Source organism: Topomyia yanbarensis, chromosome 3, assembly GCF_030247195.1.
Source record: "Topomyia yanbarensis strain Yona2022 chromosome 3, ASM3024719v1, whole genome shotgun sequence".
NCBI classification, from domain to species: domain Eukaryota; kingdom Metazoa; phylum Arthropoda; class Insecta; order Diptera; family Culicidae; genus Topomyia; species Topomyia yanbarensis.
Window position 1 is genome coordinate 408,642,868 of NC_080672.1, and position 24,471 is coordinate 408,667,338.

Below are 24,471 nucleotides of genomic sequence, written 5' to 3' on the forward strand. Positions count from 1 at the left end.
AAGTTTAGACATGGTGTGTGTAAGTGAAAATGAAAACTCCCTGATAACCCAAGCAATCAAAAGTACGTAAAAGGGAGTTGCATAAGCTTCTCGTTTTAAAAAAATTTGCAATACGTAGCAACATAAAACGTAGCGGCTTAAGCAACTTTCAAGCGCTATTAAAGCTTAAACAGGTGGAATGTTCACTAAGAACTTCTTGTGAACTTTAAAGTGTGCTTTTTAAGTATTATCCGATCTTCTGGTTGCTTGGGAATAGCTTCACACTTAGAAAAATTGAAAATTACATTTGACGTAAACAACATTGCGACGTATTTTGCTGTCTGATAATAGAATATTTTCTATTGGTCTCAATTCGAGCCTTTCGCCGGATCTGTACTTCCAAACTTTGTTCTTTTGAATGGGGCTCGTCTAGCTGTTCGCCTTTTTGTGCATGAACTACCGACGTTGCAAACAATAGGGTTATATAAGGTTTGTTCCAGTACACGGAAGTCACTCCGGAGTAAACAGGAGCAAAAAATCTTTGCTCCTTTTTACTCCGGTTTGCTACCAGAAGAAGAAAAAAGAGAAGAAGAGAGTACAGGAACGATTTTCTCCGGAGTACTTCCAGTTTCTCCTGGTACTGGAACAGACCTATAGTTACCCATTACCTCCGCATGAACTGTTGTCATATCCCGCATATAAATTAGACGGGGAAACATTGAAGCATTATTTTGAGGTCCACTCCGAGAAGAAATGCTAAAGAGGGCTACGTCACCAACCACGACTAATTTCTACGCTCACTAAAGAGCGAGATTCTGACAATTCCATTGAGAGAACATCTTGTAATGTGCCTATAAATAAAGAGGAGAATCATTTCCTCTCCTGAGCTTCCTCGTAAACGCCTGAAAGTGTCCCTCGATGGGTATTGTTACAAAACCGAAGTGAGTGCGTCACTTCCATTATTTTCCCAAGTTTTACACAATGTATTTACATTATAGATAACCTGGTTAACTTTCGACGTAGATCTTCCACAATTTTAACATTATTCGTCAGAGCAGCAAAAACACTATGTAGGAGCCTTTTTGTGGAACAAAATTTGCTATTATTTCAATCGGATTAGCCTATATTCGGTACCAGGTATTGAAGTTGTCGCTTGTCAAATCCGAATCAAATACAATGACTTATTGATATTGTTTCCATACTGATCGTACCTCAGCTGGTTCTAGGTGACTTCAACTTCCACGGTATGCCATGGGCTTGTATTCACGATGATAACCGATCTATCTTAATTTATGATATTCGCGACAATTTCAATATGATCATCTTGACTACGATTGAAACGACACCACTCCACCAGCTTGGCCTAGGGCGTTAGATTTATCATTGTACTCGACCTCACTACATTTAGTGTGTCCATTGATTCAGTGAGTTACGCGCCCACTATATCCGAAACAATCGAATCAAAACATGAAATTCCTCCGGTGGAAGCGTACAACATTTTGACTGGCTTAATTCAGACGAAAATAAAATCGTACCAGATTACCAGATACAAATATTAGTTCTTTCACATTGCTTCATTCCGGGTAATGAGAAGGCGGACATTTAGGCATTAGAAGGAGATATTTATGAAAGATCGCGTAGCTTCAACAAATTTTTCAGTATATCTTGTCAGAGCACGCTTGAAAATTTATCAAATTTCGTGGGGCGATGAAAGTTTCGGAATCCAAAAGGTATCAACAAACCTTGGTTAAAGGGGATGAATGAAGGTCGTGAATTCCTTTGGGTCATATATCGGGTCATGTCCAATCATGGTACGTAGAATACGTAATCTTCGGAATGTGGTCGGACGCGATAGCGTTTTTAGAGTATGTATCTCAAAATGGCGCTTGGTCCTCTTTGGCTCAACAGCTCAACACAGGCCATACAGAACTTCTGCTCGGACGGGACATCACGTTTGACCAGTCGTTTGATTGAAATACAGTGTTTTAATTTTGGGTATATAGTATTGTATTGAAACAGGGGCGTAGCTAGGGGTATGCATTGAGGGGTTGCCCCCCACTTTGCACACCCTTCCCTGAGAACTCTCCCCCTCAAGTCCCGCCATCGTGCCCTTCTCCCCATCAAGCCACCTCCCCTCAAAGCCACCCAACAGATCCTCATCAAACATCAACCTCATGCACTCTATCCAGACCCACCCCTCTCTTATCTCAATCACCTTCACCTTGTAGGCATACCAAGATAGGCTGGGGCTGGTTCGGTTGTGGGTCACCGCTTCACACACACAAACAATATTGAGCTAATGCTAATTGAGTTAATCAAATATACAGACCTCTCGGACTTTCCTCCTGAATCCGCCGCTAGTTTCAAGTATTTCAGCATCAACACATAGCATCTCAAGTTTGTGGCTGTCGATCCATTGTATGTATGTGCAAATCGTACTGAATATGTAATATACATTTCCACTATTATATTGAACATAACCTGCCATGGAATCGTAGTTTGGGCAAATCAGAAAGGCACAATTGAACCACTAGGTGGATTAAAACATGTTTTATTGAAAGCTTCTCCATGATCGGAATACACTGAAAAAGTTTCCTTTACGTCTTTAAAACGATAAACATTAGATTGTTGACATTTTATGACGGGGTAAAGCGAATAACTTTTAAAAAGGGCGTAGTTACGCGACTTAATTGTTTTTGTTGGAGCAAAATTCCAAATATCTCGAAAACTATCGCATTTTGGAAGATTTTTGTAAAATGCATTTTAATTTAAAATTATGCTAAAAATGATATTCTGTAATAAAATTACAGTTTTGTATGTCAATTAATATGAAATTTAAAAACATGTATAAAGTTATTGTTAGAAAAACTTTTCACCGATGGGTTCACCATGCAATCACATTCAAAATGTTTCTTTTCTCGGTTTTTGTTGACAAAATATAAAAAATTTGAAAAAAATAAGTTTGTTTGCAGTTTAAATTTGTAAAAAATAAATTTTTGTTTTTGTGAAAAATGACAACATTTTTTTCAGTGCATATTTTTTGTGAAGATGCATTCCCTGTAACTCGTTTTCAGATAGCTTTGCTGTATAAAATAAAGCAAACGAACAAAAAAAGTGAAATTACCGCGCGTAGAAACGTCTATGCCCTTTTAAAAAATTGCTCTTGAATCTAAATAATCTTATTGACTGTGTCTTCCATGCCGGTGAAACCTGTAAAATTCTGTCGGAATCTAAGATGGTCGGTAACGATTTTGAAGATTTTCGGACGTATCTTTGTGATATTCCTTAACTTTTTTTTACATTAATGATTTCTGTTCAGCAGTTCGCCTTGGAGAGTGTTCACCGTAGGCCTCTGCAAAAAAGACGCACTTCGAAGGAACAACAATAACTCTTAAATCTTTCGCTTTTTCAAATAAAATTTGCATAAAACCCTTTAACCCTTTATAAGGCACAGAGTTTGGGGCTATTAATGGATGTTATATTAATAGAAACACGGGTTTTTCATTTAGTTTAGAATATATTTACATTTATTTCGCAATAAAATAATGTTTTGAAAATATACTTGGTACCGCCCGTACCGCCGTTAGAAAACGTCAGTGTTCGTAATGTATGATGAATTTCCAACGAGATTGGTGGAAATATAAAGACAAATCGAGCTGGATCGGAAATTCAGAAAGAAATCAGGGTGAGTTGCTGGTTATTACCTGATTAACACCTGGATACTGAGGATAAATTGAAAAATGAGACCACAGATTACAGACGTTCATTTATTCATTTAATTTTTTGCTTTGTAATTTTTTCCACTCATATACCAAATTTTCAGATTATCAATAGTTGTTTTAACAAATTTGCATCACCAACTTATAGGGTCTAGAGTATTTTTTTCAAAATCTAGCTAATTTTGCTATCGGAAATCGCCATATTTTTTTTCAAAAAACACTTTTCACTGTATCTCAATAAAAAGTAATAAGAAGAGTTGCCAGACTCCTAACAAGTAGATTTCATAAGATTGGAACACTTCTCACTTCATATTTCTGCGTTATGAGCGAAACAAAAAGGTGGCAATATAGTTGCCACTGCCTTATAAGGGTTAAAAATCAAAAACTTAGTTTACTGTTTCCCTTCAACTTTGGACATAACCCCTTAAATGTCGTTGTGCATTATGAGCACTGTTACTGAATGTGTATTTATATTTTTATATATCTCAATCAATATTGCGCATTTTACTGTTTATTCTTGTACCTTTCTCGATAGAACACCTTTTAAAGGGTTCATTCTTTTGTTTTAAAAAAATTGGAGAATCTTAAAGTATATATTTTTACAAATTTTCATAGAGATCCAAGCAATAAATCGAAAGTTACAGCGTTTCGAAGGACACCTCGTCTACCAAGAGCAAACTTTAAACTCGATTATCTCGAAATGTTGTTTTTCCAAAAATGGCTTTTCCGGGATCACGATTGCCGAAAAACTATTCAGCTGTGCGTTGCTCGTAATTAACTTTTCTCGTACTACAATGATTCAATTTTTATGCAGAAATATTAAATTTGTAGATCAGAATTTTTGATACCATTTTTAGACCTCAAGATATCGATTTTTTGGGAATTGTCAATATTTTTTTTTATAAATTAATGCTTTTTCACTGAAAAATGAGCTATCAAAAAATATAACTGTGATGTAATAAACTCATTATCACATACCTGTAATAAATTCAAACTCCTCAATTTTTCTCGCAAAAAGGAATGTAAGCCCTTAATTTATGTACAAAACACAGATAATCTGAGATTGTTTGTTCAATATGTTGTTTAGGTGTTTTCGAAAATTGTCGTCAAAATCAGAGTTAAAAATAGTCGAATCTCTTTGTTGACGGCTGAAAATGAACCTGATGCGACTCGTAGTGAATAGAAAAAATATTCATTCAAAAATCCATGCTATTCATTCAGTTAAATGTCGTACAATAATATTAATTTCACTTATTATCTAGGTAAATGTTTTCAAATTTTGGTAAAGCATATAAAATAATAATTATCATCGCTTGCATTTTGCCAGGGCCTACATTGATGCGTTTGATTCATTCCTGGACGTTCGGAGATGAATGAAAACCTGCATTGAATGAATTTGAGCTCGTTTGACGTTTTCAGTTGCGTCACAGAATATTGAAAATAATGCGGCTGAATATGATAAATTTTCATTCAATGATTTTAAATATTCACAACTCTGGTCAAAATACTTGCGCAATGCTTTCATAATAACTAATACGCATACGCAATCAGCTGAAACATTGCTTACCGTTGAGCCAGTCTCCATTTATTGCATCTATGCAACTAATAGTAGGTATTTTGGTAATTCCTTATAATTTCTTATATATAAATGATGAATATGATGAATTTCAACAAAATCAACATAATTTCATTGCCCGTTTTAGTGTTTTAGTGCTTAGTGGACTAATTTATAAGCTATAGTTACGGGATAAATATTTGTGAATTATCACGATTATAATAGTCTAATATAATATCAATGTCCAGCGACTTAATGTATAGTGTAATCTTTCCTGAACATCGGTCACTCTCATCTAAACCCTGGTACATCCGATGCTTCATTTTCAGCAGGCAGGCGTTTTTGACGTTTATCCCAAAGAGAATAGGGAAAGAGACGAATAGTGTGAAGCCAAAAATACCTTATTGAGCAGACCAATCGTGCAATGTAAATAAACATTACTCATGCCTGAGTTGGAGGAGATAAGTATTGTACTTCTATCAAAAAAGAAATTTGAATTTTCATCAGAATTTAGTTCAATCGTGATTGTAAGGTGCATTCTAGAGTATATGTATGAGTAAAAATAAGCTTTAGAATTATTTCATCTCTTTGTTTCGAAATGCACATCGTTTGATAAACAAATCCATCGATCGACATACGGTTTGTTTTCAAAATATAATAGGAGTCATTTAAAGTGCTGCCTATAGAAGCGGTTGCCAAAATTCTAGTGTTGAAATCATCATAAAAGGCGTGTTGCCGTTTTGACTGATTTTCACTCTTCGTCTCTTTCCCTATTCTCTTTGGTTTATCCAACCCTGTAACTATATCGTATCGATTTTGACGTTCCCTCCCTATACACTGTATTCATAATTTCGCGCACACACACACGACCATAAATTGCGGGCAGTCGGCGCATGCTTGTCAGTACGGTGCGTACACTACCGTACCCGAGTCGCAAATATACGTGATTACATTCATGCTTTCCTCTCGGTTCGGTTCGTGTGTATTGGAAGGAAAAAAGTAAACATCACATCCATTTACGCTGCGGCTGGCTGTGTGGAGCGAAAGAGGCGAACGAAAGATGAAGACCAGTCTGTGTGTATAGTTGTGTGTATGCCAGTTTAAGGGCGTTTTGTGTCAAAGTGCTACTTTTTTCTGTGTTTTCCCTGTGAAAAAAACCTGATGGCTCGCTAAAAAAGGTATGTTATCACTTTTGAAGATGCGATATAAGCGACTGGAGTGTCGAATCTACCGAAAATGGTGAAGAATAACGGTAAATTAGCCGGAACTTTTGCATCTGGTTCGATCCGATCGGGACAGAAGTAACATCATCCGCCATTTTTTCCTATCTCTTTCGGTTTCGATGTGTATTCGTTAAAGTTCTTTTTGCACTGGCAGGCTGTTTTTGCTTCGATAAAATATGTGATAAAGACGTTAAAAATAAAAAGTTAATAATCCCCGTGCTGTGTCTGGAGGCGCTTACGTCAATTCGCTACGGATAATGAAATTTCAATCTGCTATATTTTGTTAGCGATGGCATTGTATTGCGGCGCGATTGCTATTAGCAAATATGTCAATTTACGGTAAATCTCCAACAGATTCCTTATTTGGCGGTAGAGACGTGAGCTATTGAGCTGCGTTTGAGTTTCATCATTGCTCCTACCCAAAGAGGTGTGCAGATTTTCAACCGATTGATTACACTGAAACTGCCAACTGGAGTGCCAATAAAAATAGGATTCTCAATCATTTCACTCAAGGACGTCTGAAGCATCCGCTCTCATTTCCAATAAGAAAATTGAACGATACTAAAATGGACTCGGTCTCAGTGCATTCGTTTGATTACTGGTGCAAGCGGAAATGAAGTGATTCATATTTTGATCAGCGTCATGAAGTGATGATAAAAAACACCATCGTGGCACACGACCAAAAAGCAAAAAAAAAATTGAAATACATACAAACTGTTTGCCGTGCCAGGGTGAACCGTGTGGACTGCTTCTGCTCCGTTTGCATAGCTTGAATAATCGTTCTAGTGGCTTAAGCGTCCAGCTATTGGGAAACTGTATTGCATATTGACACTCGAGAGCGTAGACTGCATTTACTAGCAATCGTCACCGGGATTATCTATAGTTGCCAGCTATCTCAGTATGATGTCTGGGATGGAAAAATAGTACCTAATTAATGATCGTCATTTTTCGATTTTTTGCTTGAAAACAAATTGTAGTTTGAAATTACACAAACGCCACTTTTACCCCCGGAGACTAATGTTTACAGTATCTATCTTGGCCTGCAAATAGAACTCTCTGTACTTTAACTTGCGCGCTTGGGACGTTTGCGTTTCGTATTAGAGTAAAATTCAAGATCTGCGCTTCTCTGCGTACGGTTTCGAGGTCGGAAAATAACGCTTTCCCGACTGCTTGCCAGCTTGGCGTCGGCGGCTTCGGCTGGTGGAAAATAAAAAAAAAACCTGAATGAAACATCACCGTTGATTGTTGGCTGAGTCGCTTGGATCGTGGTGATGTTGTTGTTCACTCGGTAGGTAGCATTGTGCGGCAACCGTATACTTAAGCGTGGCTAATTTTAGCCAAATATGAAATCATGTTGTGCTATTTTTGCCCGAGGGTCGGCCAAATCGACACTAGCTGTTTATTTTAGGGCATTACACGTTAATCTTTGAGTTTGCAATACGCGTTTCTCTCTCCATTTCAAGTATTCATGGAATTGAGCGTTGTGGTACCTAATTATTGGTAGGTGGACTACTAAAATAATCTACAGTTTATTTAAAAAAATATACGGTAGTCTAAAACGTTATTAGATAAAATGGCACTCAAGAGGGTGGTTGGGCTTCGGACAACCGTTTTGGACATTATTTCATTAGTTTGTTTTGTATGTTTTGTCAAAACTATTCATTATTCCAAATGACTTAGATATTGTTATCAAACCCATGCCGTTCCAGTCTAACAAATTTGGGAAAAACATCCAGCAATTGATAGCAACCGTCGTCTACCTTCGATAATCTGAAGTAAAACCACACCATCCTGTCCGCTTTCCCGAGTCCTCGTATAACCTCACAGAGAAAAAACCTAAAAGAGAATAACTATCACTTTTCGCGAAAACTACCGCCGACCGGTTCGCCTTGCCAGGGCCACACAGCCGACCAGTCAGTGCAGCATCAACGGTGCACATGTTTTTACCTCAGCAACCGTTTATTAGCACATATGGCCCGGTGGACCACTTTCCAACGCCATATGGAACATGCTTTGCGCTCGTACTGGCACGGGCTGACTTTATGACCGGTGTGTGTATGCCTGGTCGTTATGAATGAAGCCGAGCACTTTTCCCTCTGTGTAACCTAGATTGGCGCGATTCGACGAGATTCGATCGCGAAACTGTACCGGCTACCCCAGGGTGGTGTTAAATTCCATAGCCGCACGCCTTGCGAACTTGCACTTGTTTCTTCGACAACCCACGAGCATAGGTGCGTGTGTATGGGTCTGGGTATAGTATGTTGAAAAACCCGATTATCAGCCCACTCACGGCATGTTCCACGGTAGAAACTAATTTGCGCGATTGGTTGAGTGGTATTACTCCAGAAAATTGTTTGTTCCTCTTTTTTCTATGGAGCGAAATCGAATTCCTCGGGTGAGGTCTTTCGATTGCGAAAAATTGGGGAACCAGTCTTGGGGGTGTCGGTCAAAATCCCACGCTATCCGGCTATGAGCTTTAGTGTAATTTGGTGTGCGAGCTGCCTCCCAGTGCCGCAGCTAATATCTTGATTTGAGAGAATTCACTAGAATTCTGCAGATACAAATGCCAATGACTGCAGGCGACCGTGATCGCGAAAGTCGTGATCGTCACTTTCTCGCGTTGATTAAGTCACATTTCGAGCGATTGCTGGAACGGCTGTTTACAGACAGTCGCCGGAGAACTCAAAGTGGCTGACTGGAACTTCGGTGTAAGTGCGAATGCGATTCCTGGGCGCATTATCTTCGATCTGTTCGGTAGCAACCAGAAGCGCACGGTCGTTTATGCGATGATATCATGTATCTGTTTGTAAAGGAATGTAGCTCACTCAACATTTTTGCGCGCGAACATTAATGAGTTTGTGTGTTTGAATTGCGTTCTCCGAGGGTGACGCGATTCGATTCATTCGAAAGGTGGAACTGTTTACCACTTACAGTAATAATTGATCTATCACATTGATCCGCGGCATGTCACCATACAATAACGTTGAGTTTGGAACACAGCAGCTCAACCGTTGTTGTTCCTATCACTTTTAGAGCTTTCGTTAAAGAACATTTTGGGTTATGGTGTTAGAATATGACACAAAATTTAAATTAATAATTTTTGAGTTCATCAAGTTATGAACATGACAATCTGTTGAGATAAGAATTTATTTTGAAAAACTAATTTGACTATGAATCTAGGTGTCAAAACAACACTCGATATGAGATTCTGGAAGGTGATTTCATTGCCTATAACTTTTCCGAAGACTGATAATCAATCAATAATTATTAAACTTCTATAGGAGCAGTGGTGGTACCAGGTTTTTTGTCGTTCGGGGCCAAAACTTTATAATAAATTTTCAAAAGACCTCGATTATTTCCCCCTTATTCATATGAAAGAAATATGAAAAAAGTATTAGAAAATGTCTGCATTAGAAGGAACTTTTTCACGTTTTATTATCATTATTTTGTCATTAATATTCATTAAAAAGCCTTCACTTGTTGATATATTATCAAATTTTAAAATTGTATCTTTCGCTTCATGCAAAAGTTTTATCCATTTTGTCTGCATGATTATTGAAAAACTGAATTTGAAAGCTACATGGTTTGTATTTCAGCTAATTGATCCATTTCACCAACGCATTTTAGTGAAAATATGTTAAAATTACCTGAAATTGATTTATTAAAATTGGCATTGAATTGAAATACAGTAGGATTCCGTTTTTGGCAACAATCATTTTTATTTCAGTTGCCAAAACCGGAACCGTATCAAAAATGGAACCCTATTTTTTAAGTTTCTATTTTCAACTTGTGATTTCGAAAATGTTACAAGGACTTTTAATCATATAAAAAACTATGTGAAATGGGATGGAATGATAGAAAAAAATCAGCAAATTCAATTATATTCAAGTTTTCATCAAATTCATACGTAGTTCTGTAGAATTCTCACTTCTTCGTGCATTTCTCCAGTGCAATGCCAACAGTTTTACGGAGATGTGAAATATGATTTAATTCGAATCGGCCCACTGGACAGGTAGTGTTGACTTCGCTCATGGGGTTGTCATCTCTTCTATTAGAAAAGTTATGAACAATTTAGGTTAAAAACATAAATCGTTTAAAAAATAATTACATCAATTGATTTCCGAAAAATTATTAAATTGTCGATCTTTCAAATGGAATTGATGGATTAAAAATCGAATAGCAAACCTTGAAGATATTAAGGTTTGAAGAAGACCAATTTTTGTAGTGAAAATCACTTGTAACTGTCCAAACAAAAGAGATTGCAACTTCATTGCTACAGCAAAAGTGTGTGCCAATGAAAGTTCCAAAAAGCTCTAGAAAATTTGCGAGAATTTAACTTTCGATGTGTTAATTACATTACACATCACATAAGAAAATCAATTTTTCAAGAGCCACCTTACTTTAAATCTTTAAAAGCTCATAACGATCTAAATATTATAGATAGCCTTATATTGAATTGATTCTTGCGGCTTTAACTTCGATGGGTCATTCGCCCTATAGTTGCTTTATTTTAAATGTTTTATAACACTGTAGAACACTGCGCAGGTAAATTTCAAATGATTAGTCTTTTGAGCACCCAAAGGACTAATCTAATTCGGAAAAATTTCCAATAAAATACTAACAAAGTTTGCCAAAGAAATCATAAATCTAAAGCTAACTATTTGATTCGCGCCAGTAGTTTTATATTCCTATGGCTTTGGGACCATAGTGCTTCGGTTTTCGATGTGTACTGAAAAGTCAGGGCAAAGTTTTGTGGTGACGTAATCGAAAGAGAAAAGTAAACAAAGAGGGGCTCGCAATGTTACTAAAGTCCAATTCTCGACAAACATGCCAAATGGTCCTAAGTGCAAATGAGAGCCTCTGTTTACTTTCTCTTTCGATTATTACGGCGTCAGCATAAAACTTTTCAATATTGTTTCAGGATATATCGTAAAACGCTGATTTCGACTAGCATATTATGCTAAGAGTTAATTAACAAACGTTTAAACGGACGAGTTATTAGCGAAAGAGAAAGTAAACAAAGAGAAATTGTCATTTTCACTTAGGACCATTTGACATGTTAGGCTAGAATTGAAATTTTCTCCAGAACTAGTAATTTTATGCAGTTCAGCGCATCCCTCTGTACGGGACTGTTAAAATCTACAGACTCTAGGAATCGCCATGTACATACACAATACATTTCTATACTTATTGTGAAAAATAGATACAATACTTACAGTGTAAACTATAGTTCATATGACTCTCATGTTTGGAAATAAATTCAAATGTGGTATCAATTATTAAAACAAAATACTTATCGCATATTCTTTAATAGATTTACTATGTACAACAAGAATCAGTAATCAGTAGCATCTGGCTCAAATGGAGCGTTCCCCATGTTGATCGGAGATTTGTACCTTTCCAAGAATCGTCTTTTCATCATTTCCCTGACGGGAAGGATTGGGGAAGTGGTAAGGTTAGGGGTAAGGAAAAAACACAAAATATTTAAAACAGAGCATTCTGCACTTTCGAAGGAATACTGAACGATCTGCATGTGATACAATAGCAGGAATGAAACCCTCTGGGGGGATTTTTTTCACATGATTGCTTAGCTTCACTCACTATTTCCGATCGTTTTTCCCCGTTGGATACCACCAGTCCTAAATAAGGTATTGACACTTAAGTCAAAAGACCAAAAATTGAATTTTTAGTTTAATTCGAACGGGCGGGTTCGCTCCCGTCATACCTCTGTTCACTGGGCAAGGGACCAGAAATAGACAGTCTTCATTAGCTCTGTCACCCACCGAAGTACGATGGGTAATGAACTAAAAATTAGACATCAGACCATAATAAAAACCCGGGCCTTGGTATCTAGCGGGGAAATTAAATAGATCAAATGTGTTGGGGTGATCAGCTGCCGTTGTGTGTGATTCTCGATTTGCAGGCAGGGTACGATCACCGTCGCCAGTGGGATAATCATATGTTCTTTCTGGGATGTCACCATACCCAGGGATAGCATAAAGGTTAGTGCATTGGGCCGGAGTCTCAAAGGTTGCGAGTTCGAATCTCGCCTCCGGGGGGAATTTTTTTCACATGATTGCTTAGCTTCACTCACCATTTTCGATCGTTTTACCCCGTTGGATACCACCAGTCCTAAATAAGGTCCTAAATAAGGCACATAAGTCAAAAGACCAAAAATTGAATTATTAGAGGAATGAAACTTCTAGCCCTTGGAGGGATTTAAAATTTTATTTTAAGCAGGCAGGCTTGTTATTTGCTCACACAATGAGCCACAAAGAGCGAAATACACCGATTAAAAATAGAGCAGCACAAAAGCACTGCGATGTGCAGAACGACCGCACAAAGAGAAACTTGAAAACGAAAAAGAGTAAGATCTATCAACCAAGAGCTGCACAATTTCGTTCAAAGAGTCACCTTAAAGAGCCACTTTTTCGTGCCCCCCCTCACTGGAAAGCAGGCAAGAAGGCGAATCAAACTACAATTCAGATAAAGTTTGATCGGAAGAACGTTTTAAAAATGTTTTTTGGTTGCCTTCTCTACTTACGTGCGCGTGGGACCAAGATACACACTAAAGAGCCTCTTTATTTCTACTCTTTGTGGCGTGCAGCCATGGAGTAGACTACACGTGTGGGAGCAACACGCATCGGAGTGAAGAGGTTTGCTGTGAAAGAGAAGAGCGGTGGTTTGCATGAAAAATGCAAAGAGCGTTTGTTATTCTTCTCTTTATTTGCTCTGAGGTGCATAACATCCCTGTAAGCAGGGAGCGGATATATGATCACTCCCGAGGGGCTATTGAGATAACAGAACGAGTACACCCCGAAGAGATATTGTCATTCAAATGCGTCTTAAAGTATAGTTCTTCACCACACTGGATTACGAACAATAGCAGATCCTTGAGTTTCCGTTCTCTGTACATAGGCTCATTTATGTATGGAGAACCAAAAATCCGAATTGCAGAATTGCACTACAGCAGGGCAGTTACATATCAAATGATATGATGTTCCGTAATCAGATTCACAAAGATCACACGAATAATACTCAACGCGTTGAATAGTAGCCATGTGATAATTGAGTTTGCAGTGAGCAGTCAGTGACCTGACTAGAATACTGCAATTATGCTTGGAAAAATGCAGCAAATTCTTTGACATTTTCGGACTCAAATCCGGCAGAAAATTCAATTCCTTGTTTAGACACAAGTTTGCAATGGTTGGCATGTTCGGATGCAGCCCACGAGCGAGTCTTGTACTTTATCTAACTCATCGGCAGTGCTCGAAACTGGTTCTACCAACGAAGCCAGTCGCAGCGCAGTAAAACCAGAATGACCGGGTACCCATAGAGGGTAGTTAACATCTGAAAGGCTAAGTTCTTCGATTTGAGTTTGACCTGCGATTACTAATTTCGATCTCAAATCTACCGAGCAGCCTGGCTGTCAGAGTAAAAAGAGATTAATTTGCCGAAAATTCCCTGTAGAAGTGCCACACAGATTTCTGCTTGGAATGCGGTACGGTATCTACCGAGAGAATGAGATTGGTTTAGTCTCATTTCACGGTAATAGACACCAGTACCAGTTTGGCCCTCCAAATGAGAACCGTCAGTATAACAAACTACGTATTCTTCAAGTTGTCGCTTCATCCAGCCACACAGCCATTGCTCGCGAAGAGGAATGGTCACATTGAAAGTTCTAAAAGGAAAACTACATGTGAGTTGAAGGTCACTGGGGGCAAGTATATTCTCATCTCAATCAACCATTTGAGGTGGCCTTGTGGGACTAGTTGCACGATTTATTGGGTTATTGTTCCAGAGCCTAGTAATCTTAAGACGGTATGCACAAGAAAGTGCTTTTTGTTTCAGAAACACATTTAGTGGTTTTGTGTTCAATAGAGCCTCCAGAGCAGCAGTAGGTGTTGTCGAGTACGCACCAGTCATCGCCATCAAGACCATGCTCTGAAGATGGTTTAACTTTGATTGGATTGTCATAACTTCTCCCTTCTGTCACCAAACAAGGCACCCGTCGGCCAGTATTGGTCTAACAATTGTTGTGTAGATTCACTGAATGTACCTGGGTTTGAGTAAGATTTACCGAAAGCTCGTCTACAATGGCCGAAGGCCATGCAAACTTTCTTGATCCGTAAATCGATGTGAGCTGTTCAATTATGTTTTGAGTCAAGAATTACCCCAACTTGATCTGCGACAATAATTCCAGAGTCAAAGAACTGCAATGGACGAGCTCCGTTTGTAATCCTTCGTTGCCCGAGAAGCACCATTGATGTTTTATTTGGATTAACTGACAGTCCAACATGAAGACACCATTGCTCAACAACATATAAGGCTTGCTGCATCAAATCAAAAAGTGTGTTAAAGTAAATACTGGTGATCATTATATGATAATCTTCGCGAAACCGTATGTCGGAAAACCAAGCTCATTAAATTTCTTCAACAAACCAGCGGCGACGAACTTCCATTAAAGTGGTGACAGCACGCTATTTTGAGACACTCAGTTTTCTTAACTCTACTTGTCTTAAAGATGAGCACAGATGCCGGTTGCTAAGCATTGCGTGTATCCAGTTTGTCATATATGATGGTACTCCGTGAATTTGTGCTGCTTCCAAAATGGATTCGGAATACACGTTCTATAAAGCACCTTCAATATCAAGAAAACTGCTCAACTTGATTTCTTTTGCGAAAAACAGACGCAGCATTGTTTAACACGATGGTGGTACATTTCCCTGCTGGTTTGCATTGCATGAAACGGGTGTTCGCCCAAGCCTACATCCTGAAGGTAGTGGTCGATTAAACGTTCCACTGATTTGAGAAGGAAGGAGGTAAGACTGATCAGTTTAAAGCTCTTTGCATCCTCATAAGTGAAAGGTGGATATTCAAAGTCGTATAACCTACAATTTTTCAAAATTCGTTTTATTTATTTGTTTGAAACTCGAAGCCGATACCGTCATTTTGGTGAGAAGAGCGAGTCAAAATTTACAAACATTTTGGTTCATGAAACAATGTTGTAGGTCCTATATTTCTGGAGAAAATCATGGTTAATCGCATCGCGAAAAACAAGATACGCCCCAGCCAACATTTGTTTCATTTTAATAAGTTTTTTTTTTTTATTCATTTCGTTTATTTGATAGGCACAAATGCGTTAGCTTGGCGGTGCCGAATTCTTTTGTTTTTACATTTTGAATATCTTAAAACTAGGAGGTTACAATGTTGAAATATTTTTTTTTATAAAAGAGAAAAAATTTACAGCTATCTTAAGACTAGAAAAAAAAATTCTATATATAAGAGAGGGGGCAAAAGATTTTTTTTTTTTATGAAAAATTTTAAAACAAGGAATTCAATAGTAATAGTTTTTTAGGAAATATTTACAGTTATCTTAAAACTAACAATATAGTTTGGTACACAAAAGGGGGAACAAATATTTATGAAAAATTTCACAGATGTTTTAAAACTAGGGATACAATTCTATTTACAAGATGGGGGACAATAGTTTTAACAAAGAGTAGAAATTACAACTATCTTAAAACTAGGAATACGGAATACAAATTTGATTTTTTATCGGATACTTATGCTTGGTCATTTCCAAAATCGGTGTAGAAGTAGTTGTATCAAGGACAGGGGAGAGAAAACGTAGATGGTGACCGGTAGAGAAGAGTAGAACTTGCAACTTTCGGGCAAACGGGAGATCAGCGAAACAAATTTGCACCTCAGTCTAGTAGGTCGGATTGGCGGATGGTATTCTTCGGACCCGCGGGGAATCCTTCAAAGGGAATCCTTCGGACCTCGAGTCGCTCTCGCTTCAGATTCCGTAGTGATAAGGGCGACGGCGGTTACATAGTGGCAGTCTGAAGCTTATCGGTTCCACACGGCAAGAGGAAACTTCTAAAAACGAGAAATAAAAAGAGAGGGGCTAAATTGGGATATTTATCGTTTTTATGAAAGTATAAATAAGGGACATATAGGGGAAATCACGATTTGCCAGCATATCTCGGACTGGGACATTGGGTGGTCTACCTCGGGCCCGAAGGGAATCCTTTAACTGAGACCTGGCGTCCAAATACCCGGCGCATACCCAGACAACGTGCTCGATGTCATGATAGCCCTCGTCACAAGCGCACAGACTACTCTCCGCAAGCCCAATACGCCGCAAATGTGCATCTAAGGTGTAGTGGTTGGACATAAGTCGGGACATTACACGAATAAAATCCCGACCCACATCCATGCCCCTGAACCAAGGCTTCGTTGATACCTTTGGGATAATCGAATGTAGCCATCGTCCAAGTTCACCATTGCTCCACGAGGTTTGCCAACTGTTGAGTGTCCTCTGACGACAAATACTAAAAAATTCGTTGAAGCAGATTGGTCTTTCGTATATGTCACCATTTAATGCGCCCACCTTTGCTAATGAGTCGGCCTTTTCATTGCCCGGGATAGAACAATGAGAGGGGACCCAAACAAAGGTAATCTGATAAGATTTTTCAGATAACGTACACAAGGACTCCTGTATCTTCCCCAGAAAATACGGGAATTGCTTTTTAGGCTTCACCGCACGAAGAGCCTCGATAGAGCTCAGGCTGTCCGAAATGATGAAGTAGTGATCTGTGGGCAGAGCCATTTTAATAAGTTGCAATTTAATTAACTGCACTCTTAAACAATATAAATTGTTTGTATAAAATGCACAGATTCCTTCTATGTGAACAAAAGTGGAGGCCATATACGTACAAATCGGACGTCATGTTTCATGGGTTGAGGTTGAAGTTACCTATTTTCTGAACATCAATTATTAATATTATCTGCTACCAGTTACTTCCAGTTTCGATCCTGAGATCTTCGTATTCCCAGCTTAGCCTCTATGTACTCATCTATCGTCAGCAATCGTCAATGATGGCTCTGTACAGCCTGGAAAGTGTGTATCAAAAAGACAATTGAGTAGAGGAGTCTGAGCTGCCCCAAATTATGTGGTGGACATTTACATCATAGCCGATTATGAGGGGATGCATGCACGAGGCATTTCACGTGGATTTGTCATGCCATTTTTGTTGAAAGCTACAAAGACGGGGTTAAGTAGCTTTCCAACATAGCAGTTTCCTTCTTGAACCAAAACTATGGAAGCTTTTCCTTCCTGCACAAGGCGGGATAGATTCATAGTTACTGTACTTTTATACTGAAGGTTAATTTGTACTACATGTTTCATCATCAGCACAGCAACTAGAAGATACCAAACACGTTGGCTTATAATCGCCTATAGCGAACACTGAAATGGATATTAGGGACATGACCATCATTTGAATTCCACGATTTGCGAAGAAACAAACGTCCACTGTGTCAGAGATTCACACGACCCGACTGGCATATTTTAGTCGTGATTAGCATATTTTAGTCCTGCCAGCCATTCAGTCTTCGACACGGAGAAACAGCTTGACTTGGGGACTCCTGTTTTCAGTCGCCTCTTACGACACAGGAACAGGAACCCAGTGGATCAACTCTTGGTTGAGATACTTCAACCCGCCGGATGCCACACGGCCTTTGTCCAGAGTAAGATAATAGACTGTTATCAATCTCCTAGTGGACCACAGCCAGAGCCCCTTAAAAGCGGTGTTAAATCGTAAAAAAGAACTGCAATCTCTTTACAAAATCTTGCTAGTCTTTTTTATTAGGCCAATTATCAACACAATTGTAGTACTACGATCCTGCTGATACTGTAGACTCTGGGTGTGAATCGAACATACGATTATTAGGACGTCAAACAAGCGCCTTACTCTATGTACCACCACGCCAGAATGTAGAATCAAATACATTTAGATTTGAAAGATTTCTCGCTCAGTGTAGTGTTGCAAGTTGTTTCGGCGAATGAGCTCTTCTGCGGTAACCAACTGTCTAAATGAAATCGGTACCTTATTCACTATATGAAGACACTGTATTCAGGTGTCCGCTTTACGAATAGAAGCGCATCTCGCATAATTTCACGAATATTCTACTACGCGAATAGAAGGGCATCTCGCATCACTCAATATCAATTGCTACTGTGACACTAACACTCGAAAATCGTTTTCAATGTTATCAACTAGCCGTTTTGTCAACCATGCTTTTCTGACTGATTGGTAAAAATTGATCATTACTGTTAAAAACTCATCTCATGCTAATTTTAAAATATTTCTATTTTAAACTCCTTATTCATAAATCCTTCAATGAATATAGAAAACAAAATTTAATTGCTGGAAAACACATTGACATTTTTGTTGTCTTCATTTATGAATCTTGAGTCCATTGAAAACTGAACTGTTTGTTATTTAAACCTCCGAAAGTCGCGCAAATTGCTCACTGAACGAGCAGCCACAGCTGCTCTAAGACGATTTCGCTAGATTTTCAGAGCAGCGTGCACTAGCGCGACTTCCGGAAGGTTAAAGAAGACAATAAGTTTACAAAGAAAGATTTATGTCCATAACCCATAAAAGGCCGCAATGCAAAGATCTGTTGAATCAACCAAACAGATGAAAACTGTTTGATGTCACTAACGATACTTCGGACTTAACTAGGGCATACACCCTAGCAGCAGTAATGGCAGGTTCGTTAAAATCGGAAAGAACAGCTCATGTTTTAAAGAAGGAAACATATATAAATGATTGTCTTTCAGATTTTCACCAAAAACCGTAAATCATGTGATAAGTAATACATACAGTAAAACATTGTGCCATGAAACGATTCCCATGATTGCCCACTGATGCCGCTAACCGCTATAGGCCTCTATATCAGAGAACCTACGTTAGTTAAAAAGAGAAGATAAAATATTACTTTTGCTCTTGGACACTAAATAGCTAGTAATGTTTTCAATCTTATGTCATGGTCCATTTGGCCTAATACCCGTTCAGCCTAATGACTCATTCGGTCTAATGGCTTTCGGTGTAATGGTTCATTCGACCTGACATTCAACCAAAGATTTTTAAAGAATGAGTAGTAATAGCCCATTCGGCCGAATGGATATTGGCCTCTCAGCATGCAGCCTAACTGCTTTTGGCCTAATGCCCGACACTATCGAAATTCACAAAAAATACAGCTTTATCTGTACTTTTTCCAGTTAATTATATTTAGTTAGGGTAATTTCAACATCAAAATTTAAATTTCAATTTTCAGATGTCACTGAAAGTTAAGGGATTGAAATTCTTAAACCAATTTCGAAACACCTTTGAATTGCAATAACTGAAATGAACCTTCGTTGTGATTCCTCACAGTTTTTTCGCCAACGTTTAATTTCCATGTATTTTCTTGAATAAATACCTATCTTTAATTTCCGACTTCGGCGATTTTGACTGCTTATTTTCTGTATGCCCGTTGGATCAAAATAGTTGAGCGAGACGATTCTCGCAGTATCGGTGAGACATGTGAACATCTGTATTCATTAATGATTTCTGGTAGCTACATTTTGCTAAATAATGTTTCAGCATGGATTTTATTTTGAACAAAACAGGTGTCTTCAGGCCAGCTACTATATTGTTAGTCATTTAGATCCTACCCATTACAACTCCTGGTCCGCTGCACCAATCACTCAATCTTCAATTTCATCGTAGTATAACATGTTGATAGTCACTCTCACCGTAAGTTACTCACCATCCACGTTAAGTCATCATCATCATCGTCGCCGCGTCATCAGCTCAATGATCAAACCGCTCTGGCTGCCAGTAAGTCGGTGGAGCGAGCATCGAACCGCGCTCAGTAACTGCCAGCACGTACAGTAAGTCGCGCGCGATTTTTACAGCTCCGTTCAAACTCGGTACTGTTTGTTTTTTTGCCCGTCTCATTCGATTCCTTCCACCCACCCACACAGCGTAATTAGCTGTACTACACCCCCTTTCCGTTGTAGACGTACGCGCGTGTGTTGTATGGTGTGAAGCAATCTGGGTGCACTTATGGAATAGCGCAGTGTGATAATGAAGGCGACAGCGAATTAACAGTTTTTGCCATAGTTTGACCCCGGATAATTGTGTCCTTGAATGAGTCAAACGACTCAATAAAATCGCTTTGTGATTGACGATTTGTACAGTTGTTATCAAGAGTGCAGATTCACCATATCTTCAACCCGTTTGGCGCAATGTTCACAACGTGAAACAGAAGATTGGCTCGATGATGTCATTTTTTGTATTTTGATAGTTTTTGTGATTTGCAGGTTTTCTATGCCGATTGAAGTTATTTTGTAGTGAAAGCGGTTTGTTTCCGTAGAAGAAAGTTTCAAAAGTGATAAAAATTTCCTACCATCAGTGAAGCAAGTGAGAGCACATATTTCAAAATTAAAAATAAACGTGGAATAAATCTGTGCAGGAGCAGATCGAGACAAATCAAACCACCTCCCACACACATGCACACACGGGTATCGAGGTTACCCACGTAAACACCGCCGTCGTACCGCGAGAACGCGAACGGAGATCCTACCACGCATCGAAGGCACCCAAGGTGATCGGATCGACGTGCCGAGTGCGATTAAATTTCGATTGGACCGAAACAGAGGAAAATTTTATCCCAATCCAAACAACCAAAACTCCGGCAGTCGGTCGAAATCCAAACATGTAAGTCACCGCGCGGCCGATTGCGGCTCCTGTATTCTTTCTTTGGACCTAGCATTTAGCTACCCATGTGCATGCATTGGATATGGAAATTATCGATTTTCCATGCCGTTACCGGGTTTTTCCTATTGATCCGATCGTCTTTTTCTATTCTTTTCGCTGCATTCCGGCAAGCTCAGCGTTGGTTGATTGTGCTGCCGGTCTTCAAGTTTCCCCCGCATACACTTTGTTGCGTCTGATCGTTCAATCGATTTGGTCCGTTTCCTGTGCTCCATATGTGCTGTGTTGGAATGAGAAGGGGTGCACCGATTGGGTTTCACAGCGAGCTCATCTTAGGACAGAGTAACAATTAGTTTTAGATGAAATAATGGCAAGGCATTGTGGCTCAGCTAGAAGCCAGCAGGAAAATAATAAATCAACTTGAGTTTTAGTTAATTGAATAATTTGATCTGGCAACTGTTTTTTACCTTGTTTCAATTCAACTATCCCACTATGATTCCATGATAGCATGGGTTCGTGAGAAATCACTCAACCTGTACGAATCTGGTTTTTGATTTGCATTGTTTGTGGTCAGTAGGATGGTATCATAACCTTGCTATTGTCCAGTCACTAAGAATCGGCTTCGAAGTGTATCGAAACAGAAGATCAGTCATGTAATGTAGTACCAAGATTTTGCTTTTTTACTTTCATCAAATCTGATCTCCGGCATACCGTTTTGTATTTTTTTGACACAGCGTTAGCATAACTGAGCCATGCATCTTGTTTCTTTTTCTTACAAAATGAAAAAAATGGTGGAATGAAAATTACATAGTTGGGTTTCATTAACGCCGTTTACTGCTGCGTGTTGAGATCTTCTTTCTTGGCGGTGAAGCTGTCTTTACTAGCGTTATCTTTCTCATTCATTGCGTTATCGGTGTTCGCGAGGAAGAATACCCCTACCCTACAACCCTGGATAATAATCCTCTCAACATGTGATGATCATCTCTCCTGTACCATCAGCATGTGGACACCGATCATCATGATAATCCGAAACAGAACAAGAGACTGGAGTGAGAGATTACTGCACATCACGCGAAGGAAGATCACCGTCAGCACCATCTGTATCGTTGCCCGTGCTACTTCCCCGGTGGGGTGATAAGGAAGGCTGATAAGAGCGTGATCGATACTCAACCCGAGATAAAACATCGCAGGAGAGCGATCCCGATCGTGCTACACTGGTCTGCTGATGACGTGCTCGGATCAGTTGCGGCAGTTGGAATTAAACCAGGTCACGGACTACCACGGGTCGAAGCCCGCTCGTCGGAATTTTAATTCGTTTAGATTTAAGTGTAATTATAATTAAGAATAAATTGCATGTTCGTTAGAATAAAGGTGTTGTTCGGAAAGTAATCCGGTGGCCGTTTTAAAAGTGCGTTTGGTGTGGTTCCTGCGGAGAAACTCTTGTCCCTTTGGAAGGATTTGGCACTTGGAGTGACACAATTGGTTTTGCATGCTGGATGCATGCCCCTTTCCCCATCCACCTGAAGCTTCACCCGCTCGATGTTGGTTTTGGTGATTGCCTACGCACCCGCTATCGAAGACCCTGCCAGGTAAAGGACTAGAACCCAACAATCGGTACTACTTTCTTGGTGTTCACGGTCGGTTATTCTTGTTTGTTTCCTGATTTTATTGATCGCTATTGTGAATCCGTCCTGTTTGGCGCTTGCTTCTGCGTTGGTGGTACTGGTTGTTGGCTTGGAGATATTGGGGACAGTTGTTGTTGAGTGAATATTTGTTCCTGTCAGATTCATAGTTATAGTTTTTGCAGCCGTTTGTGGTTTAGCACAAGATTACGGATTGAAGGAAGCAATCTGCCCTGGGCGCGTCACCCATTTTCGGTTGATCTGCATATAATGGTCCCGTATACAGGGATTGGTTTGCTAGGACGCATTCTCACCACACAAATACTATTTGAAACACCCGGCAAGAAGTTCCTCCAATCCACTTCACCGTATCTTGCAATGTATTTTTCAATCACGACGTCATGAGTGCGTGGGGATAAATCGTGTAAGCGTACTTCTATAGGGTCATTGTCAATATATGCGGGGATGCTGATTTTAATGTTGTCGCAATCAACGGTGTGCTGCGTATAGTTCCGCAAATGGAATGACTGCTTACGTAATGTATTTGGGCATAATTAGGACATTATGAGAAATATGAAGCAGTTGTAGGGTGTTAATTTCTGCCAGATTCAAGACCATCAGCACTTTTAATAATTGTTACTATGTTTTAATTGCCGCAAGGTTCTACTGTATCGATTTTGTTGGCTATTTTCGGCAAATTTGAGACTAAGAGAAACGAAAGCAATGAAATTGAAAGACGGATAGGTATTCTAGAGCGAATCAGTTATAAACTTAGAACGGAAAACTAGAATTATGGTAGAACATAACTCATCATCATGTTTTACCGCCGGCGTCGGCGGTAAAACATGATGATGAGTTATGTTCTACCATAGACCATGCGGTAGACTTGGGTGCAACGCCCAACTCCTACTCTGCAGAAGGCAAAGAATTCTTCACATTTCTCTTTCGATCATGCCCATATGAGCCTGCCTAGTTCTAGTTTTCCGTTCTAAGTTTATAACTGATTCGCTCTAGAATACCTATCCGTCTTTCAATTTCATTGCTTTCGTTTCTCTTAGTCTCAAATTTGCCGAAAATAGCCAACAAAATCAATACAGCGTTTTTAATAATTGTTTCACTTCCCAAATAGCTGATCTTACGGGGTATTTTTAAAATTCAATAGCAACACAATTAGTTCGCAGTGGGGTCTGCTTTTGCTGTGAATCGACAATTTTCACTATTTCACATGGTAGGTAGAGGCAACGAGTCTGTACGCCTAATGAGGAACAAGCGACAGATAAATTGTTTGCTTACTTCACTGATGTCCACAGCGGAGCAATTTGTTATTAGGAGATTTGTGTCTTGTCATATAGTCTCATAATTTGCCTGATTGGAAAAGAATGGAAAATGAAAGAATACGGTAGGAAACTTGGAAATGATAGCACAATACAAATACAACCCAAAAAAGTAAACTACTTAGTTTCTTCACTCACGAAGGATTAATAAGCTCTTCTGATAAAGCCTGTAGCTGTTCACCACACTGGGTCAGTAACAATAATATATCCTTGAGTTTAAGCTCCCTGTAGCTATGTTCGTATGGAGAACCAAAATCCCGATGATATGAATTTCCGATTACTAATTATGTTTCAGTAGGCAATGTCCAGCCGTTGGCCTGACTAGAAACTATATCAGTGCTTGGTAGAATGCAATAAATTCTTCGAAAATTTCTGATTCACATCCGGCAGAAATCTATTTGCTTAATGGTTGGTAAGCTCGGTTGCAGCCCAAGAACTAATCTTGTTCCATATTTCCCGTGGACTGATACGGAGTAAAGTTTTC

The 24,471-nt window shown here is 39.1% G+C and overlaps 1 protein-coding gene across 4 annotated transcripts in view; it reads left to right on the forward strand.

The window, feature by feature from the left end:
- The first annotated feature begins 6,235 nt into the window (after positions 1-6,235).
- The window catches only part of LOC131693853 (talin-2), a 202,212-nt gene continuing 183,976 nt past the window's right edge, over positions 6,236-24,471 (forward strand). Inside the window, exons 1-2 of one of the 4 annotated variants that reach the window (XM_058982065.1) lie at positions 20,194-20,244; positions 20,638-21,034. The gene's annotated coding sequence lies outside the window, so the exon portion shown is untranslated. Of the gene's footprint in view, positions 6,432-20,193; positions 20,245-20,621; positions 21,035-22,296; positions 22,621-24,471 lie in introns of those variants that run through there. The other 3 variants (XM_058982064.1, XM_058982063.1, XM_058982066.1) reach the window with 3 other exon arrangements.